The sequence below is a fragment of the Sminthopsis crassicaudata genome, chromosome 4 (genome assembly GCF_048593235.1).
Source record: "Sminthopsis crassicaudata isolate SCR6 chromosome 4, ASM4859323v1, whole genome shotgun sequence".
NCBI classification, from domain to species: Eukaryota; Metazoa; Chordata; class Mammalia; order Dasyuromorphia; family Dasyuridae; genus Sminthopsis; species Sminthopsis crassicaudata.
In genome coordinates, this window is record NC_133620.1 from 193,781,640 (window position 1) to 193,805,223 (window position 23,584).

The 23,584-nt window shown below is 34.2% G+C and overlaps 1 protein-coding gene across 9 annotated transcripts in view; it reads left to right on the top strand.

Moving 5' to 3' along the window:
• The window catches only part of CDK19 (cyclin dependent kinase 19), a 288,374-nt gene that overhangs the window by 222,028 nt on the left and 42,762 nt on the right, over positions 1-23,584 (top strand). The window lies entirely within an intron of this gene.

The window sequence follows — 23,584 nt, forward strand, 5'->3', positions numbered from 1 at the left end:
TTTATTAAATTGGTAGTTTTCTTGATAGATACCTGTGTTTATGGTTATAATTGATACGTTGGTTTTTTTTTTTTTTTTTTTAAATACCTGGTATTTGCTTTTAGTTTTGCCAAGACTGTTAGATAGTCTTTTCGTGAATCATTATTTTGGTTTTCTGAGAGTTTGATAGTTGTGATTTTACTACATATAATATTGTACATCAATGTAAGCTAACCAAATACTTTTTTCAATTGATGAGTAAATGTTTATTTAAAAGTAATAAATGAGATGGAGAGCACTCAAGTGGTACCATTTGGTCCTTTGTTAATCAACTTATGGTTTTCCTTATTTATGATCTTTCAGTTCATCAAGATCAGAGTTAGATTATTGAGTTCAATAATTCCATCATTTATTAAGTGTCATTCAAGTCACTATACTAGATATGGGCGAAAGGAGCCCTGATTTCAAGGCGCTGATAGTCTTTTGGGATTTGAAGGCTGTTGTGGGAGAGGATATATATGCACATAGATAAATACAAACAAATTAATTTGAGGAATAATCCTTTCCAGAAACAGGTGCCATCTTGGAGAAAATGGGTGAAGTTACAAAGGGAATATATAATAGGAATAAGGATGATTTGAGCAAATGTGGCAATAGGAAATGTAGTGTTAGATTAAAAAAAAAAAAAGTGGAACTTAATTAAACTGACTCTACAGATATTTCCCCCCCTTCCCGCTTCCTTCCTTCCTTTTTCTCTCTCTCTCTCTCTCTCTCTCTCTCTCTCTCTCTCTCTCTCTCTCTCTCTCTCTCTCTCTCTCTCTCTCTCTCTCTCTCTCTCTCTCTCCCCCTCCCTCCCTCCCTCCTCTCTTTCTCTCTCTCTCTCTCTCCCTCCCTCCCTCCCTCCTCTCTTTCTCTCTCTCTCTCTTTCTCTCTCTCTCTGTCTCTCTCTCTCTTTCTTTTCCTTCCTTCCTTCCTTCCTTCCTTCCTTCCTTCCTTCCTTCCTTCCTTCCTTCCTTCCTTCCTTCCTTCCTTCCTTCCTTCCTTCCTTCCTTCCTTCCTTCCTTCCTTCCTTCCTTCCTTCCTTCCTTCCTTCCTTCCTTCCTTCCTTCCTTCCTTCCTTCCTTCCTTCCTTCCTTCCTTCCTTCCTTCCTTCCTTCCTTCCTTCCTTCCTTCCTTCCTTCCTTCCTTCCTTCCTTCCTTCCTTCCTTCCTTCCTTCCTTCCTTCCTTCCTTCCTTCCTTCCTTCCTTCCTTCCTTCCTCCCTCCCTCCCTCCCTCCCTCCCTCCCTCCCTCCCTCCCTCCCTCCCTCCCTCCCTCCCTCCCTCCCTCCCTCCCTCCCTCCCTCCCTCCCTCCCTCCCTCCCTCCCTCCTTCCTTCCTTCCTTCCTTCCCCCACCCCCCTCTCTCTAGCTTTATGGTTGTATAGTTGTTTTCATTGAATCTGAATTATATGAAAAGCAGCCTTTGATTTTATTTATATTTCCAGCACTTATCATTGTGCCTGACAACAGTGTAAGCTTTCAATAAATGTTTATGACTGAGTGATAGACTGAGCGAAGATGTCTCACACCTACTCTGAAAAATAGTAACAGTAAGACCATCTCACATAGTAGGTATAAGATACCTTAGATTCATCCTTTATTTTTCCTACTTCCTCACTCTCAATATCCAACAAAATGCCAACTTTTATTGACTCAGTTTCCATAAAAGTTTTCATATTATTCCTCTTTTCTCTACTCATGAAGCTGCCATTTGAGTTCAGATTATTCTTTATCTCTGGTCTAACCATTGCAATAGTTTCCTTGCTTCCAAACGCTCCTTCTTTCAGTCCATCTTTCACACAGGTGCTAAAAGTTTTCTAATACATAGGTCTGACCAGACTATTCCATTGCTCAAGAAACTTTAGGGGCTCCTTATTTCCTATAGTATAAAATACAGTCTTTCCAGTGTGGCATTTAGTTCTAGTACAATCTTACTTCAGTCCATTTTCCAGGTTTATTTCATTGAACAAGCATTTTTAAAGCACCAACTATATGTGAAAGAAATTTCTTAAATCTCTATTCTAGGAATATAAGATAATTTGAAGAAAGGGATCATTCACAACTAGAGGATCAGGAAAAGTTTCAAGTATGGATGGTACACCTTGACAAAAGTTAATGTTTCTAAGTGGAAATATTGAGGAAGGAGTACATTTTAAGCAAAGAGAAAGCCTATACAACAAAATCATAGAAAGAAAATGAAACTCCCTCTTTAAGAAATAATAAGTAGATAGATTACGGTATTTATTTGGGAGTAGTATGAAATACATCTGAGAAAATGGCCTGAAGTTAGAATATAAAGACTTTCTATATACCAGGCTGAGAAGTTTTTGACTTTTTTCTTATTAGTTCAATATGTTCTGTACTAGTTATAATTAATTATAGATTTCCTCTTTGGTTCTTATCCTGAGAGGCTAAACCTTTGTCACAAGATTATTATTAGATCCAATGATTTAAATAAATGGAATGTATGTGAAAATGCTTTAGAGGTTGTAAAATACCATAGAAACAAAGGGTGGCAACTTATAGTCCTCCCTATATGTATAGTTGGGACAAATAAGATAAAACAAATTCCTCTTTCTCAAAGAGTCAGGTGGATTGAACTTATTCATCGGAGCTTTCCTCTCTGCCAATTTTTGTCAAGCTTTAGCTTTGAAATGTTTTTATTCTTTCATTCATTCAATTATTCTTATTGGTGGTGCCTGCCCCCTGGGCCTTTCATAGGCAGGTCTGTTTTACAGAAGGTGAATTTCAAGAGGCCCTCAAAAAAGTCTCTCGCATGTGGAGAAATGCTTCCTCTTTAAGATTTAATTTAGTTGAATCTTGGATTATGTCATAGATCCCCTTTGATGGCAGGAAGTTAGTCTTTAAAGGTGTTAAATCTTAATCTTAATTAAAATTTATAGCAGCTTGAAATAAGAATCCATAATTTAAAAACCCAGTTTCTTGCTCATTTTATTTATTTTTGAGTGTTTTGTATAGTATGTATCTATATGAATGATGGGCCTTGTTACAGAAATAATGGTTTACAGTTCCACTTGTTCAGTAATGAAGAGAGCCATCTACACCCAGAGAAAGAACCATGGAAACTGAGTGTGGACCACAACACGGCATTCTCACTCTCTGTTGTTGTTTGCATTTTGTTTTCTTTCTCAATTTTTTTTCCTTCTTTCTTGATTTGATTTTTCTTGTGCAGCAAGATAATTATATAAATATATATACATATATTGGATTTAACATGTATTGGACTACCTGCCCTCTAGGGAAGGGGGTGGGAGGGAAGAGGGGATAATTTGGAACAGAAGGTTTTGCAAGGGTCAGTGTTGAAAAATTACCCATGCATATGTTTTATAAAGAAAAAGCTTTAATTAATTTCTTTTAAATTAATTTAATAATTAGAACATTTTTGACAGTACATATGCATAGGTAATTTTTTACAACATTATCCCTTGTATTCCCTTCTGTTCCAAATTTTTCCCCTCCTTCCCTCCACCCCCTCCCCTAGATGGTAGGTATTCCCATACATATTAAATATGTTATAGTATATCCTAGGTACAATATATATGTGCAGAACCGAATTTTGTTGTTGTTGTTGTTGTTGCAAAGGAAGAATTGGATTCAGAAGGTAAAAATAACCTGGGGAGAAAAACAAAAAATGCTAACAGTTTATACTCATTTCCCAGTGTTTCTTCTCTGGGTATAGCTGATTCTGTCCATCATTGATCAATTGGAATTGGATTAGCTCTTCTTTATGTTGATGATATCCACTTCCATCAGAATACATCCTCATATAGTATTGTTGTTGAAGTGTATAATGATCTCCTGGTTCTGCTCATTTCACTCAGCATCAGTTCATGTAAATCTCTCCAAACCTTTCTGAATTCATCCTGCTGGTCATTTCTTACAGAACAATAATATTCCATAACATTCATATACCATAATTTACCCAATCATTCTCCAATTGATGGGTATCCATTGATTTTCCAGTTTCTGGCCACTACGAAAAGAGCTGCCACAAACATTTTGGCACATACAGGTCCCTTTCCCCTCTTTAGTATTTCCTTGGGATATAAGCCCAATAGTAGCACTGCTGGATCAAAGGGTATACACAGTTTGATAACTTTTTGGGCATAATTCCAGATTGCTCTCCAGAATGGTTGGATTCTTTCACAACTCCACCAACAATGCATCAGTGTCCCAGTTTTCCCACATCCTCTCCAACATTCATCATTATTTGTTCCTGTCATCTTAGCCAATCTGACTGGTGTGTAGTGGTATCTCAGAGTTGTCTTAATTTGCATTTCTCTGATCAATAGTGATTTGGAACACTTTCAAATGAGTTGGAAATAGTTTCAATTTCATCATCTGAAAATTGTTCATATCCTTTGACCATTTATCAATTGGAGAATGGTTTGATTTCTTATAAATTAGAGTCAGTTCTCTATATATTTTGGAGATGAGGCCTTTATCAGAACCTTTAACTGTAAAAATGTTTTCCCAATTTGTTACTTCCCTTCTAATCTTGTTTGCTTTAGTTTTGTGTGTACAAAAGCAAAAAGCTTTAATTAAAAAAAAAATAATGGCTTATAAGCAGATATCCTATTTAATCCTTACAACAACCCTGTAGGCTTCTGTCACCATTTTATGGATGAAAAACTGAATCAAACAGTTAAGGGACTTGACCAGGTCATGCAACTAGGAATAACTGAACTAGGATTTGAAATCATCTTTCTAATTCCAAAGTCAACATTCTATCTAATGTACCATGTAATGTTCTTGTCTAAAATATAATGTTCTCTGGGAGCAGCTTTCTTAGGGAGCTTCTGGAGGCAGCCTTAGTTTCAGTTCAGTGTAATAATCACCTCAAATGCAGCCAGGAGTTAAAGTCTAAATCCTTTATTTTCTCTTTCCTTCACTTGGGGCTTGACTAGCTTTCTGGAGGCCTTCCAGATCTTGGTTTCAGTGTTCTCCACAGGACAACCTGCCACCACTTCTCTGTCTTCCTCACTTCCGCCCAATTGAATCCTGGTTTGTCAATCTCCCAGAGTTCCCCTTTGGCCCTGAGAACTTATTGCTTATATGCTGCACATTGAGTATACTCCAGTCATTACATCACTAAGAAACCATTATTTGTTGTAGGATTAAATCATTGCTAAATTAGATTTAACCATTGTCTCTTCAATTCCACTCAGTACCTTGTTTCAAGTTCTGGTCCATAACATCTCCTTGTAGGATCAATTCAATCATACTGAACCATGCCAAATTAGATAATTACTGTCTCTTATCAATCCCACTGTCTTAGTACCTTGTAAGAATCGTAACAGTACCATCTAGTTGCCAGTACATATTTAACTAAACATCAGTCTGGATAATGCCCAGTATTCCAGGAATGAGGACCTTAAGTCAACTATATGCTATTGGTTTTATTTGAAATGCTTTTGTTGATGTCTTTTTATTTCAAAAAAATATTACTTTTGGGGAGGATTCTGGGAAGATGGCAAAGTAGGTAAGTACATTTCAGGTTCTTCCACAAACACTTTTGTCAAGTTTTATCTCAAGATCAATATAGATTGGTGAAAGATCAAGAAGACTTGGGGCAGAACAGGAATCCTCCTGGTACTACCCTGGAAGATTGAAAGAATGTCCTCAGGCTGGGAATTAACCTGTGTAAAGTGCAAACATCTGTGAAGTGGGTACCCCTGAGGCTAGTTGTTTAACTAGAGCCTCAGCAGGAACTGTAGGAATTTTCACCTTCTGGACATCTTGCTGAGTCAGGATCTGAGTTCAGGAAGACTGAGGAAACTTTGGCTGATTAGGTACAGCAGACCTAGCTGTGATGCTGAGACACACTGCTCTGGGTAAGAAGGAATCAGCTCAATCAGAGGCAATAGGACAGAGGTGCTGACTTCCAGCACTTGCAGGAGGATGGAGTGTTTGCTTTGGGGTTCCTGGTCAGAGGAGAGAGCTGAAGTGAAACTGGAGGCAGTATTCCCTCCCTCTCCCAAGATTAAAGTCCTTACACTAATACTTCTCATTTTTAAAAAAAATGAATTGACAAAAAAGAAAGAATCCAATTATAGAAATTTAGTATGGGAAGAGGGAAGATCAGGGTTCATCTTCAGTGGACACTGAAGTTAAAAAAAAAAAAAAAATCTTCTTTTATCCCAAATAGTAATGTTCAGTGGCTCCCTAGCCAGAGAGAATTTATAGAATTTAAAAGTCTAATGAAGATATTGAGGACAACTTTTTTAAAAATCCAAAAAAACCAAGATTGTGAAACAAAAGGAGAGAATCTTAAAAGATGAAAATAACTCTTTGAAAATTAGAATTGGGCAAGGGGAAGTCAGTGAAGTTATATGAAACCAAAAAATAAATAATATAAAGAATGAATAAATAGAACGGAATATGAAACATCTTATGAGGAAAAAAAGCATTTGGAGAATAGATCAAAAAGAGAAAATATAAGAAGAATTGTACTACCTGAATACTATGACCAAAAAAAGAACTTTTACACAAAAATGCAAGAAATTATCTAAGAAAATTATTGTGGAGTGACAGAACAGGAGAGGAAAGTCGAAAAAAAAAAATTCACTGATCACTAACTCAAATAAATCCTTTGTGGAAAACACATAGAAATATTATAGCCCATTTTCAGAATTCCTAGATCAAAGAGAAAATTTTGCAAGAAACAAGAAAAAAACCATGCTAGAAGTACAACTAGAATTGTATAGGATTTGTCAGCAGCCATAATAAAAGATCATAAATCCTGGCATCATATATACCAGCAATCAAACCAACTAGACCTGTGGCCAAAAATAGCATATCCAGAATAATTATCTGTAATATTGAATGAAAAAAAATGTATATTCAACAAAGTTGGAGATTTTCAAAACTTTCAACCTCAATTCAATAAACAATTTAACATATAAGAGCCAATATCAAAGATCATTTTTAAAGAACTTAACATGAACAAATTATTTATGTTTGATATATGGAAATGTGTATTATGTATGTTTAAATAAAATTGACATTAGCAATTAGCTCAAAAGAAAGATTGGGACAGAATTAAAGTAAAAATGGTAATTATGTTATACAAATGAGGTGCAGAGGAAGAACAGACACAGAAGTATTAGAAAGAGAGGAGAGTTTGTAGTTCTGAAAACATTCACAATGGCAATGGATTAAATAGGCAACACTACATAGATACCAAAAATGGCATAATACCCTCCAAAATTTATTAAGAAGTAAGGAATGGATGGTGAGGAAAGGAAACAAGAAAGGGATCCACAAGTGGGGACTGTTAAGGAAATAGCAAGACAAATCAAGGAGCAAAATTAAAGAGATAATAGGGATAGGAAAGATATATGTATGTGGAAGTGGGAGGTATGTATGTTGTGTATATATAAATCTATACCTAAATATATGTACATGCATATACATACACACACACACACATATAAAAAATTACACACACACAAAATTATATCCTAGCTTAATATAGCCTGCTTGGAAGAATTGGAAGGGCATGAAGGGGGTGGGGGAAGCAGAGTAAAGTTAAAGAATGTGTGCAACAGAGGACAAAAGAACAATAGTCAAGGAAGGAAAGAAAAAATGGACACTCATGAATAAAATTTTTTCTATTATTTCCTTTCTTGAATTGGTAATTTATTACCAATTGTTATATATTTTTGAATCCTTCCTCATGTTCTGCTTGGGCACATTTCAATGTTTCGTTTTATTTTGTTTTATCTTCCTTTTCTTTTCTTTTCTTTTTTAATTTTTTTTAATAAAATAAAAATTCTGTTCTCTACCCTCCTCAAAGTATTATTTTATAACACTTTTATATTTAAGCAAAATAAATAAGTGCTGATTATAGTTATAACTGTAAGCCAATTTCTATATCTCTCTCAAAGAAAAGGTAGATATGATTCACCATTGGTGTTCTGAAATTGTAATTGGTTACTGTGTTGGATCAAGTCTTTGATTATTATTTTCCTTTACATTATTGTGGCCAATTTTCTGGTCCTGTTTACTCCATCAATATATGGATTTTCACTTTGTTTCCAGTTGTTTGTTATTACTAAAGACTGCTTGATAAATATTTTTGTATATACACTATCTTTTTTTGAGGTCTGGGATATAGTATTGGTATTTTTAGGTTAAAGAATATATTACTCTAAGTCTTCCAAGTGATTTTATTTTATAAACCCAAAATTGCCTTGTTTAAATTAATAGATAATATATAATTACTGGAAATGTAAGCACTTATTTTCTAGTAAGTAGGAAGTGGCTTTATTTTAGTTACTCTGATTACATATGATGGATTATACATATTAATGGACAGACTAGAGTCCAAAATATACATTATTATTTTGGTATTATTTTGGTTGTGTTAATTTTCATGTCTTAATAGTTGTATTCTAGTGTGATTTTGGAATTGAGTCAAAAGCTTTAGAGATAACCTATAGTTGTTTTCTATCAAGCTATTATATAATAGTATTATTGGTTGTATTATTTGTTGGAGAAAAACAAACCTTTATCTCTTCTGTTTACAATTGAAACCAGTCCTAAAGGCAGAGAACTCTTTCTTCTCTCTCCCCCCTCCTCTCCCTCCCCAGCAAAAACAAATTCATTAATTGTTGGAAATATTAGTAAACTTCACATTAGAATCAAAAATTCTATTTTTATAGGTATATTCCAAAGAAAACCCTCCAGTCTATAAATGTGATATGTAATTTATTAAAATGCTTAATATTATTGTATCACATAATCTGTATTTCCTTTTTGTGTTTTTGTATTTCCCTTTTGCTCTTAAAAACCTTTTTTTCCCCTAAATTAAATTCTGTAAGTAAATCAAATAGAACAATAACATGACAAAATCCATCAGATTCATATGGAGATTAGCTTTACAGTTGCATTCTTGCTAAATATAAAATACCACTGAATTTTATTTACCCACAAATTTGTTTTAGAGGTCTTTTACATTAAATTGAAAATAAATTCTATTGTTAAAACTGCCCATATTTAGACTTAAGAGAGAAAATTCTGAGACTAATTAAACATCATTAGTTAATTATATAATTTCCTCAAATAAACAAAAAAAAAAAGACTCACAAAACAAAATTTTGCTTTCTTTAATAATTACAAGTTATAGGGGCAGCTAGGTGGCGAAGTGCATAGAATACCAACCCTGAATTCAGGAGGACCTGAGTTCAAATCTGGCCTCAGTCACTTAACACTTCCTAGCTGTGTGACCCTGGGCAAGTCACTTAACCTCAATTGCCTCAGTTAAAAAAAAAATTACAAGTTATAATATTGCCTAATGAATTTTTTTGAAAAATAAAATCTTTTGTTGATGGTAGGTCAATTATACATTACCTTAAAAAATCCATTTTAAATAGTATTTAGTGTGAAAATGATAAATTAATATGAATGTTGGTTGTTTTTTTTTTTTTTTTTTTGTTTGTTTGTTTTTGTTTTTTTTAATAGAAGTAATAGTTATGTTGTTAGACAGGCTAACATAGAGCTGTAGTACACTGGTGAAAGTATATCTTCCATCAACACAAATTAAAATCCCCATGTTGTTAGAGTAGCTCATGACTTAGTGGGATTGAAAAATTTCATTGTCCCGTTGCTAATCTTGTAATGAAGTCCTCCAAACTCAGCTAAGTTTTTTTTAGTTTTTTTACTTATTCTAAAATTTCTGTTTTTCTAGTTTAGTGGAACCTGCCAGTGCTTTCCTATGTTATGCTTAGGACACAAAGAAATTATGTTTTTCTTCTTTTGGTATGTCTGAGACTATCACTGAATTCCATTACATTCCATAATTTTTCTCTTCTAAAGGAAGCTAAGAGTCTCACTTCTTCTAAGAGTCTGAGATCCTTTGTGTTTCTTATTGGTTTTTAATCTCGCATTTGGATACTACCAGCAGACCAGAGAAAGAAAGAAACAGACCAACCAAAACCCCCCACTTAAACAATCAAAAAAGAATTGCATAAACATAAAGGGACTTTTGTGAAGACCAAAAGATGATTTATGTAGAACACTTTACATTTTTGTAAATGTGTTTTATTTATGTATATATATATATATATATACACACACACAAGCCGCTGTTATTACTGTTATTTTAATTCTTGTCTTTTTAATGGGCTTTAGATTGGAAGAATTTACTAATGTTTGTTTATAGTCAGTCTTCTAAAGTTTCTTATACAGGTATATAAAAGGGACTGCTTTCACTATTTGAATAAGCATATTAAGATGCAAGTTTATTATCTTTAGGCTCACTGGGAGCATCCTTGGTGCATCTACTATGGCTTTTTATCTAAGCTTGTTGAATATGTATATTTGGGATGGTGATATCTATTTAAAATATTGTCCATTTATTTTATAAATCAGTATCATGTACAACTGTCTGTGGTCAAGAACGTGGTTTGTGATAAAGTTCCAGTTCTAGTATGGCTTATTGGTTGAATTCTTCAGAATACTTAGAGGTCTTTATTTGTAATATGGGATCTATTATCTGACAGCCCGTAGAGATAAGTAAGTTTCTTATGTATTATTGTAGTTACCAGTTTTTCTCCAAAGATCTATCATATCTAACTTTTCTAATGTTGTATTTACCTCTCTAACTTCTTTTTTATTTATTTTGTGGTTTGATTTATCTAGTTCTGAGAGTGCAAGGTTGAGATCTAAGTTTGGTCTTCTTAAAGCCAACTCTTCCTGTAGTTTCTAGTGATGGTGTTCTGGTCCTGAATTGAATAAAATCCTGTTTCCACAAATAAGTCTGTATGACTCAGCCATTTTTTGGAGGCCCATTTGTTGACATATTATTGGCTGAATTCACTTCGATGCCATCAATATGCCTTTTAATTTCATTTTTATATCTTAGTTGTTTATAGGTTCTGTCTGTAGGGAAACTACTTTTGGTCACACTCCACAAACCCAGTGGTATATGGATCTGTCCTGTAAGCAATATGGCAATATATTAAAAACTACTAGACTCATATATCCTCTCTCTCTCTGTTCCCCCCCCCCAACCCCCGTCCTTCCAGATTTCCTTATTAAGTGGTGGAATTTTTAAAATAATATTATCCCTTGTATTCATTTTTCCAAATTATTCCCCCCCCCTCCTTTCACTCCCTCCCCCCATGACAGGCAATCCCATACATTTTACATGTGTTACAATATAACCTAGATACAATATATGTGTGTAAATACCATTTTCTTGTTGCACATTAAGTATTAGATTCCGAAGGTATAAGTAACCTGGGTAGATAGACAGTAGTGCTAACAATTTGCATTCACTTCCCAGTGTTCCTTCTCTGGGTGTAGTTATTTCTGTCCATCATTGATCAACTGGAAGTGAGTTGGATCTTCTTTATGTTGAAGACATCCACTTCCATCAGAATACATCTTCATATAGCATTGAAATGTACAGCGATCTTCTGGTTCTATTCATTTCACTCAGCATCAGTCCATGTAGGTCTCTCCAAGCCTCTCTGTATTCCTCCTGCTGGTCATTTCTTACAGAGCAATAATATTCCATAACCTTCATATACCATAATTTACCCAACCATTCTCCAATTATCCATCCATATGTTTTGCAAAACCCTATGTTCCAAATTTTTCCCAACCCCTTCCCCATATGGCAAGTAATTCAATATGTTAAATATATATATATGTTAGATCCAATATATGTAGACATATTTATACAATTGTCTTGCTGCACAAGAAAAATCCAATCAAAAAGGAAAAAAGGAAAAAAATTAAGAAAACAAAATGCAAATTAACAACAACAAAAACAAAAGTATTTTTGAAAATACTGTGTTGTGATCTACACTCAGTTTCTACAATCTTCTCTCTGGATGTAGATGGCTCTTTTCATCACAAGATCATTGGAACTGGCCTTAGTCATCTCATTGTTTAAAAGTGTCATTTCCATCAGAATTGATCATTGTATAATCTTGCTGTTGCTGTGTATAATGATAACCTAGTTCCGCTTATTTCACTTAGCATCAGTTCATGTAAGTCTCTCCAACCCTCTCTGAAACCATCCTCCTGGTCATTTCTCATAGAATAATAATATTCTATAACATTTATATACTATAATTTATTCAGCCATTCTCCAATTGATGGGCATCCATTCAGTTTCCAGTTCCTTGTCACTACAAAAAGGGCTGATACAAACATTTTTGCATATGTGGGCCCTTTTCCCTCTTTTATGATTTCTATGGGAGACAGGCCCAGTAAAAACACTGCTGGACCAAAAGATATGAACAGTTTGATAACTTTTTGAGTATAGTTGCATGGATAATTTTCAACATTCATCCTTGCAAAGTCTTGGGTTCTAAATTTTTTCCTTGCTTTTCCCTCACTTCCTCCCATAGACGACATGTAATTCAATATGTTAGACATGCAATTCTTCTTTACATATTTCCACAAATATCATGTTACACAAGAAAAATCAGATCAGAAAGGTAAAAAAATGTGTGTCAGTTTCTTCAATAATAAAAGGGGGATGTGAGGATTAAATGAGATAATGTTTCTAAGGAGCTTAGCACAGTGCTGGCATATAGAAGACATTATATAAATGTTCACTCCTAATTTCTTTCCTTCATTCCTCTTTCCATTTCTTTTCTTTGGCATCCCTAGGCTTGTTAATCTTGTTGTCATCCTCAATGCCTTGCTGTTTCTTATCTTCCATATCCAATTTGTTGCCAAACCTTTTGAATTTACTTTAAAACATTTCTCAAAAATACCCCTCTCCTCTTGAATTCAAATATGGCCTCATACACTAGTTGTGTGATCCTGTGCAAATCAACTTAACTCTATTTGCTTCAGTTCCTCTCTAGTGAAATGAGCTGGAGAAGGAAATGGGGAACCACTCCTGTATTTCTGCCAAGAAAACCCTAACGGGTGTCACAGAGAGCTGAACACTGACAACTTCAGTTGGGCTGAAAAATAACAACAAAATGAGTAGGCATTGTGCTAAAAAAATTTTTTTTAACAAGTATCCCATTTGATCTTCACAACAGTTCTAGAGGTAGGTCCTCATATTATACCCATTTTGCAATTGAGATAACTGAGACAGAGAAGTTAAGTGTCTTGCCTGGCGTCCCATAACTAGTGGTGGCTCATGCTATTTTTGAACTCAGTAGTTCCTGATTCTAGGCCTAAAGCTCTTATGTAATAAACCAAAGGTACCTATAAATGAAACAATCAATCATGTGTGGTTATCTATAGGACAAGGAAGCAAAGGAATTCCAGAGTGGGAGATTCATGCAGAATTCGATTCAGTTGCTAAGGTGATAGCTTGGGAAAGAACTAAAGAATTGGAAGTCACTGTGAGAATGAACATCAGAGTTGGGATTATTGTTACTGTTATTATTTAGTTGTCATCATCATTATTATATTAGATGTATTTTTTTTCCTTTTCTTTTTGTTTTTGTTTTCAGCCCTTTATTTTCAGATGTATATTTCTGGTTCCTTTATTCTATGCTTTTTCCCCCCCTTCATTTAATAAGGTACTACAAGCCTTTTACATGCTTTCCCTCCTTGAGATTCTCCTAACTTAAGCAGATTCTCTCTAAAAAACACTTAGAGAATTGCCTTCTTTATCTGTAGTCTTAGGTTTGTGAAATTAAAAAACCAAACAAAAGCAAATTTAGAATAGATTGAAGAAGACACTTATTCACTCAAACTGTTCATATAATCGTGTGAATACAGCTAGAAGCAACCTCAGAGGTGATATGTTCTAATTTGTTCATTTTACAAATGAGTAAACTGAACTCCATAGAAATTTAACTTGAAATACAGAAATTTAGAAAAACATTTTGCATATTTTTAAGTGAAAATGTGGTGAGAATTTAATTTTCCTATTGCTTCTGTTAACAAGCCTTTAAGTGATAGATTAGATCATGATCAAACATTATCAGTATTTTGGTTTGCAAATTATTACATTAGTATAACCATGATACAAAATAGTATTTTTTGTAAATCAATGCAGCTGAGCAAGGAAAAAAAAAACAACAACTTGGATTTCTTGATAGTGATGAGGTACTTTGGTCCTTGGAATATACCAAGGCCAAAAAAAAAAAAAAGTTTATATTGCTGATAAAGAACATTTCATTGCCAGGTCATTATGACCCAATATGGTGCAGCAGTAGTTACAAGTGTCTTTTTTCCCCCCTAATTTGAGTAACATTCATTTTCTTGGGTGCTCCCAGCAACATGGTAGTTTTCTGCAGCCTAGAACATGATTTAATCCCTAGTCCACAGAGTTTTTCAGCTATTTAGGTCCTATAGCAAATGTAGTTGACTTAGTTCTAGTTGATCACTTTATGCCACTAATACTTCACAATCCTTCTAGCAGCTTCACCAGGCTCCTTTGATACAATCACTTTTTGCTTTTTCCAAAATTAACTCCAGCTAGATCAAAAATTTAGCAACCAAATTTAAAGCTAATAATTCCATTTATAAAACTGGTCTTCTAAAATATAAACTAAGATAGTTCAGTTAGCATACTATAAATCTCCTAATGTATATATGAGATTTATCTGGGGTTTACAGATCTTAATTGAACTTCACAATAAAAAGCTGCAATACATAATTAGGAACTGGCTTACATCATTCCTTTATAGCATCTAAAATAGTGATTTAAGAAGAAGGCCCTAAATAAATATTTGTTGATGAGTTATTTCATATATTATTTTTTACACACTCTTACGTTTCAGACAAACTAGCCTGTAGGCTGTTCCCAAAATTTCACATTCCATCTCCAATTTAAGTTCTTTGGCAGAAGCCATCTCCTGTGCCTGATAGACATGTTTTCCTTGTCTTCATTTCACAGGGTTTTTAAACTTTTTTTTCTGTCATGGATTCATTTAACAGTGTGAACCTCTTCTTGGAATAATGCTTTTAAAGTCATAAAATAACTAGGATTATAAAGAAAATATTGAAATATAGTGATCAAAATTTTAAAACATATACAAGTTCTCAGACTTCAGGTTAAGATCTTTTGACTTAGCTGAATCATCTTTTGAATCTTTCCTGTTGTTAGTGTTATTTCACTCCTCATAGCTATCTTTACCTGTGTATATATTGTAACCTTTCCTTAAGCTTCTTGAGTGTAAAATCTGTTTAATTTTTTTGTCTTTGTTCATTCCCAGTTCTGGCTTTGTATTTTATATATAGCAATTCCTTGATAAAGGCTTGTTAAATTGACTTGAATTAATTGATCAAAAATGAAAAAAAAAACTCCTCTTCCAAGCTCTCATTATAAACATTCTTCACCCTTCTGTATCTTTGATTTAAGGAATGGGCAGGAATAGAGAAGCAGTAAGTGGACTAACACTGAGTGGTGTTCAGCCTATTAGGAATCGAAGGAAAGAAATTTAAACCACCAAAGGGAACACGGTTTCTCTCCCCACACTCCCTTCTTAATGGAAATGCTTACTTTGTATTGAACTGGAAAGGTCTTTAAGGTAGCCAATTAGCACATTTTGAAAATTTTTTTTGTTGTCCTAAAATAATGTCAATTATCCCTGGGAGCAGCAATCTGAACATAACAAGCCTGAAAGGGTATAAATACAATCACTTATCAGCATAGTTGCTCTATATAATCTGTTCAGGCTCTATATAGTCTGATATAGTCTATCAGTGATAGAAAAATAGTATTAAGGATATTTATACAGGGATTTTGCTTGAGTAGAAGGGAGAAGAAGCTCTTTTTAGCAAATGACTTCAATCTTTTTAGTGATGTGTGACGAAAAGTCTTCATCTCTGAGATTGTGGGCAAAGAGTCTCATGAGAGTTTTGAGAAGGAATGAAAAGATTAAAAACTGTAGGATGATGAATTGTCTTGTTACATTGAGGACTTGTTGGACATTATGTAACACATTTATAGAGCTCCAAGTTACCACAGCTTCTGGCACTTCAAGTTTTTCCTAAGTGATAGAGAGCTTTGAATGCCAGTTCAAAAAATTGGAATTCATGCCATAGACACTGACTGGAGAAGAGTAGTAGTGTAAGTTCTAGTACTTGCTAGATTTTTTTCAAATTTCATTTAGCTATAGGAATTATAGGATCATAGATTTAGAGCTCTTATAGCTCATAATATTTTTTTTTTCCTGAGTCTGGGGTTAAATGACTTGCCCAGGGTCACACAGCTAGGCAGGGTTAAGTGTCTGAGACCAGATTTGAACTCCAGTCCTCCTGAACTCAGGCTGGTGCTCTATGCACTGCGCCACCTAGCTGCCCCCTCATAATATTCTTTAAGTGATGGAGGAAAATAATAGTGAAGGGGGAAAAAACCTTTTTACAAATCAAGTGTTTTTATATACTTTCTGTGAAAATTTTAAGGTATAAAAATACTTTATGGAGAACTAGAAAAGTAAATGTCAAAACAAATTCTGCCTCAGACATTTATTAAGCTATATGACTTCGGCAAATTGCTTAACTTTTTTTAGCCTCAGTTTCTTCATCTGTAAAATGGGGATAAAAATATCCTATAGTTCTTGTGAGGCTCAAATAAGAAAATATTTGTGAAGTGCTTTACAAACTTTCAAGTGCTATGTAAATACTTAGGGAATCATAATCATATAATGCTGATGATGAAAGAAACTTTAGAAGACATTTAGCTATCTAATTTGACTTATGTGAAAACTGAAGATTGGAGTTTTGACTTCTCTAAGACCACATAGCTGGGACTATGTGGAAAGTGACGACTAGAAAAGTTCCCAGTTTAAAGTTCTTTCCAATGCATCATACTTCCTTCCTTGTGTAGAATTTTCAGCAACAAATGTAGTCAATCTCAGGCCAATGCTTGACAGACAGGAAAGACAAAGTTTTAAAAAGGAGATGCACGTGAGGTCAGTAAAATCCTGAGCAGTGTAAATAAAATGAACATCAAAATTCTAGTAATTAGAAATTTCTGAATTTATGAATGCCTAATTTGCCAATGCCCCATACACATCAATGTCATATTTCCCTTCATCAACTTGGAGACCACTCTCCTTGTTCAAGGTAGTAAGGTAACCTTATCATTAACTATCCCATTTCATTTATGAGTCAGAATAAATGAACCTAATTATGACTGGAAAAACATGAATAATGATAGTGGTTCACTTTTACTAAAGAAAAAAAGAAAGCTGTAAGGATTGAAGTAAAATTGCATGTTATAAAGATTTAATGCTAACAGTTTCTAAGAACCCTCCGAGTGCACCAAAATCCCCTTCAGAATCTCCATAAAAAATCTTACTAAAACCTTTAATCTTTTATTATTGCTTTTTCTCATGAATCTAAACATAATTTAGAATATTGTATCTGTGAGAACTAATCATGTTAATACTGAAAACACTTTGTATTTCAATATGCTTTATGTATGGAATTTTGAAATATAAACACTTATTAAGTTGGGAGTTGTATGTACTACAACAAGGGGACATCATATAAAGCTCAAGTATTTAGTTTAGGATGAATGAAAAGAAGCTTTACTTTGGATGATGGGTTATAAACTTAGGGAATCAATCATTCCCTTAAGAAGAAGTGTGGGATAAACATAAAAATGCAAATGAATATAAATATAAAAAGTTTAGATATCTTCATGAATAACATCCATAACATATTAAGAAAAATTAATATATATTAGACATTTCTTACATTTGTAAGTCAATGCAGAATATTGGACTTCGTGAATCATATATAGGTCTGGAAGTTCACATGTTCTTATTTTCTAGATGTTTAAAAATAAAAAGTATACAGTAATGGATAATGCTTGGATTTGCAATCAAAAAGACCTCAATTCAAATTCTGCCTCTGATATATACTAGCTTTCAGAAGCTCATAAATATTTCTCTGAACTTCTGATGGTTCTAAGATGTTAAAAGTCTTAATGATTTCTCAAGCAAATTATAAAAATGATGAAATCACAGGTCTTTGACTTGTTGATGTATTAATAAGAAGCAAAAGGAAAGTAGGCAACTGCATTATATTTTAAATGCTATAATAATTGATCTATAAGCTTTTTTTTTAAAGTTAGATGTATTGAAATACTGCTTCTATTAGCAAGTTTAAGACATGTAGCAGGAGCCTTCATTTCACAATAGATCATTCTTTGTGCTGCACTTTACAATGGACATTTCTTTTGTTTGTTTAGTAGAAACAAAAGAGAATAACATGAGGAGAGGAGTATAAAATGAGTCAGATGTGAGGTGAAATATGTGCCACCATTGTATCTAAAAGAACATATGTAGTTAATATTACTGCAAATTTGTCCATTTTTACAGCATCATTCATATGTTCTGATTGTTTCTTACTTCAAGATTATCTATAATTATGTTTATATTTGTAATTCTCTAAACTTTGACTATATAGTCTAGTTGGACAACCATGTAGAATTTTTGAGTCTCACATTAACTTTTCAGGTACTTTAATTTTACTTACATGTTTCCTGTTCAATTAAATATTATTTTAAGGAAAAAAATTACAGATGTTTAATAATCACAAGTTCTATTTTGTAATACATTTTGTAACTAATAGAAATCTATGTTTGGAGCAGCTAGGTGGCGCAGTGCATAGAGCACCAGCCTTGAATTCAGGAGGACCTGAGTTCAAATATGGTCTCACTTAACACTTCCTAGCTGTGTGACCCTGGGCAAGTCACTTAACCCCAGCCTCAGGAAAAAAAGGAAAAAAAAAAAAAGAAATCTATGTTAATACCTTGAATTTTCTGATTATAAGGGAGAGAAAAAGCAGTTGTGATTATAACATAAAACAGTATAAACATTAAATCAAGATTTAACCAAATCAAATGGTTTAAAGTTGTGCTTCTATGTTATATTTTCAAAGGTTACTTGGATATTATTATGTATAAAATCTCTTGGTGTGTGTTTTGTTTTGTTTTGTTTTTTGTCTTTATAATACAATTCAAATTAGAATAGTTCTTATCGATTTCTGTTTGCTTTTATTGCTGATAACTTAAATATGAAACTTTAAACTTCTGCCATTTCTGCAGTTACTATGGTAACCAGAGTGTGCAAACCCAGCAGTATCGCTTTTCTTTCACAGCTGGCGTTTTGTGTTCACAGTGAGGGGAAGAGTTTTTAATAAAGCAAGTTTGTGTTAATTGGAATGTAACTAGGTCAGAACAGCTTTTGTGCCGTTTTCTCACTCTGAAAGGTAAAGAGGGCAGATTCCTTTTTCTTTAGAATATAACATCATTTAAATTCACCACTGCTGAAACTAACTCAACCAAAATTATGCAGAGCAAGATGATTTAACTGTTTCTTTAAATTCAAGCTATAGGGGATGAATATAACTTGCTCTGATTTAAACTCCATTTTCCCTTTGATTCTGAGGTGATATGAAAATGCTTTTAAGGTTTCAAACCAATATATATGTGTAAATTACTACTGTAATTATTATCATCAAACTATTAATGTTAAGAAATATCCATTCAGATGTAGTTCAAGTCCCAGAAGAACTTGAGTCATTTACCTTTAATTTAGAAAGGAAGAACTGTAGTTATGGCTTTTGAAAAAGTGAATAGTAGTGAAACAGTAATAATTCGCAGCTTCTTACGGATATAGAGGTGATTTGTTATCATTCAGGATTACAAGTTACATAAAGAGCTATATAAAAGTATGGTATGTGAAAGTCTTAGAAAAATGTTTAATTCTAATTTTACTAGTTTTATTTTGCTATTTACTTACTAACGGACATTCTTCAAATTACCCCTTCTCTCTGTGGGCCATCTCTTCCTCTTTTTCTCATGAATCTAATTATTACTTTTTCTGTCGTGATATTGTACTTCCTTATTGGCAACCCCAGGTGTATTTATTTCAACTTACTTATGCATGTCTCATATAAGAACAGCTGTTCTTTCTCTTCCTTCCCCTACTCCCTCCTACTAGGAAGTTTTCTTAGCCTTCGATCTTTCCTTCTCTTAATTTATGCTACTTAGTTAGGACTGTCTCTTTCTTCTTTGCCATTTCCTACTCTAGATGTTCACACTTCACTAAAGTCAGAGTTATCTAGGTACAAATCCCTTCTGTGCCATTTATTAAATGTGGTCATGGGGAAATCATTTAATTTTTTTTGTTTCAATTCCCTTATCTATAAAATGAAGTGGATATACAAAGTAATCTCTTTGGCTCTTCTGTGGTTATAGTTCTGTGAAAGAAAGGTAGGGAACAGTTTAATCTTTACTAGTATAAAGGGAAACAAATTGACCAAGGGATCCACCCACCTCTTCCCAATATGAAGTGATAGGGAGCCATAGAATGTCCCTAAGAGTGTATCCCTATAGATCTTTGCTCATACCCCTCAGAATTCTTTCTCTTGTTCCCTTTTGATGTTCCTTGCTTACTATTTCTTATCTAGCTCTTTCTGTACCCTGTCATCTCATGTTTTCTAGAGCTGCTGCCCTGCTAAGTGTGCTACTAACAAAAGTCTTGAGTCATAGAACCATCACTTATACTTTATGAATGGGGGGAGGGATTAGGGGAAAATTTATTTTCTCATTTTCTCATTCTTTTAAATGTATTTTCTCACAGAAACATTGTCCAATCAATGATACATGGTATTTATGCTTTAAAGCTCAACTAGGTTTTTTGAACTGGCCTGAACGTAATATTTCTAAATATAAGCATGAATTTTAGAATATAAAATGTGAATTTGAGATTACTTTTGTCTCCAGTTCTTACCTTCTGTGTGGGACAGCATTGACCTCTACCCAAATTGAAATTAGAGACTCTCAAGGTAAAAGAACAAAAAAGATTTATTATGTTCTCTCGAGAAAGGGTAACTCACGATAGACAAGGTGTGCTCTGTGAGGAGTGCAAAGCACAAGCTGCAAAATACAGGATTATATAGATCCTAAAGCAAAACCCCCATTTCCTTCTGACCTTTTCTCCCATTGGCTAGGAAGTCCAGATTATATCCTAATGTGGAAATCTTCCTAGAGATTAAAATTCTATCCAGAGACAAACTAAAAATCTACATATAGACTAAGAACAGTAGCCAGTGACACACTCTTTACCATATTAAAAATTGGCAATCCCTTTTCATATGTACTTATAGTCTATATTCAAAACAAGTCAGAGTCCTCCCTGAGTACCCCCTCCCTCTGTTCTTACCCATAGGTTGGAATCCAAAATAACTGGTCCCCTGACCTCTGCTGATTTCCCATTATAGATTTAGCTACTGTCTGTACAGTTTGTCACATGACCATCTATAGTAGACCACCCCTCTTGCTTCTGGAGCTTTTTGTTTATATCTGGCCATGAATTTGTGCCAAATATATACTTTTTTTTTTTTTTTTTTTTTTTTTTTTTTTTGCTGAGGCAATTGGGGTCAAGTGACCTACCCAGGGTTACACAGCTAGGAAGTGTTAAGTGTCTAAGGCCAGATTTGAACTCAGGTCCTCCTGAGTTTAGGGCTGGTACTCTATGCACTGTACCACTTAGATGCCCCTGACAAAATATACTCTTAGTAGGCTCTGGGTGATATAATTTTCTCATAATCCTGAATATCCTCATACGTCTATGAGTCTATTTAGAAAGGCTGAGGGCATCTCTCTTTTTTCTTGCCTGATTTCTATTTATAATATCTTGAACAATCATCTGTCTTGGGTCCCTCATATTTTCTCTGTGAGCTGAAATGTTATAATCCCAATGGGATCCTGAAAGGTAAGTTTTTGTTCTCCTCTGGGACCTCCTTGTGCACTGAATGTGAAGCAGGTTGTGGTCCCTTTAAGAAACTGTATTTCCTATTGATTTGTGATTCCTTTCAGATTACTCCCAGCCCCTCCTGGCTGATTATCAGTTCGGGAAACTAGGGTCTTTGATTCACAAATCCTGGTCAAAAGTACCTCTTTGAATTCCAATAGGAGATCCGGGCTTGTCCCAGCCCCCACTAGATCTGAGCCAAGTTGGGCTCTTACCACCCCCATTGGATCTGAGCCAACTTGGGACTCCACCTATGGGCATCCTTTAGCTAAATCTCTCATTTAAAAAGAGCCAAACTAAAACACTCTCTTTGCAGAGGTTCCAAACACGCCAGCTATACCATGCTTGGCACCCAAGGGGCCTCTGCTCACTGGAATACTCTTTTCCAGTGCCATCTTCTCTTTATCCTCACCTATTTCCTTAACCAGACTTTAACCTTACTTTCAATCCCCAAATCTAAACCTCTTTTATCAATCTAGGTTTTCAGGACTGTAAATTCATTTACAGAGAACCTATGCTTGGGCTGAATCCCAAGGAGTTGAACCCCAAGCCTGCCACTAAACTTCATTTTAACTCCCTGACCACCAGAAACCCTAATTTCATTTGGGTACCCCAAATCTAAACCTCATCAAATGGGCCTCATCCCAGGCCTACATTGCAGTTCTGCTAATCTGCCCTTGTTTTTCTCTGTGTTCAGTTTTGTGTATATTAAATATTCACTTTTCTTTTTTTGTTTTTTAAAAATTTTACTACCATCACTCTCCCCTACTGCCCTGTTGTAACATATGAGGGTAGTTAAGCAGAAATAAATCCATATATTGATCATGTCTGAAGCAGGTTTCATTTTTCAGAGTTTTCATAGTATAAAATGCAGTTGACTAAATAGCTCATAGTTGGCTCATCAATGTATATATAGCTTGGACAAATATAATAGTTCGACAGTGTCCTAGAAAGGTGTCATGTAGACTGCATTGCCTTTAGGAAATTGTGTATTGTACATAAGTTTTCCCTTTAAAATATTATTATCCTTTCAGTGAATTGATGAATGAAAAGTCTTTTTTATGCATTTTTGCCAAGCCCAATGACAGTTTTTAGGGATATGTAAAAGGTGGCCAGGAGGGAAAGTATTTTGCCTTAAATTTTTTTTTCTCAAAAGAATGGTAATGTTTTCTTCACTATAATATCTAGAAATAAGATATGGAAAATTTCTGAAAGGAGAGTGATGTTATTTTCACAAAGCAAAGTAAATGGCAAGAAGATGGTCAGGGCTGGTGTCTGAGTGTATGGATTGGTGACTTGAGGCTGGCTAGAAGACTGGGTTATGCTCCTTGGCTGAATGAAATTATTATCTGTGCCAATAAGTCATGAAAAACTTGCACTCAAATAACTGCAGATTACACAGATGGCAATGGTAAGTTACATGATTAGTTAAGAGGACATTATAGCATGTTATCAATGAAGAATTGCACAGGAATAGTATACATCAAAGTGATACTATATGTACAGAAAAGAATGTGGGATAATTCTGTAGTAACAGAAAAAGGTAACCAACTGACACATAAACTATTCCATCCAATACAATGTTAAGGGATCTAGAGCATAATTTAGCATATTTGATGGACCCAGAGTTTGGATTTATGAAGAGGTATGTGCTGAGTTACACTGAATGAGTGAGTACAGATAACAATCCATTCTTACCTTTTCATCCTGTGCTGGGGTCTCCCTCTATATCTCTTTAAAATTATAGGAATAACAATCTTGGAACAGATGTAATCAGAATAAAACACATGAAATTATTTTGTATTTCTCATTCTTGTGTAAGGGTAGCTTGAGAGAACTGT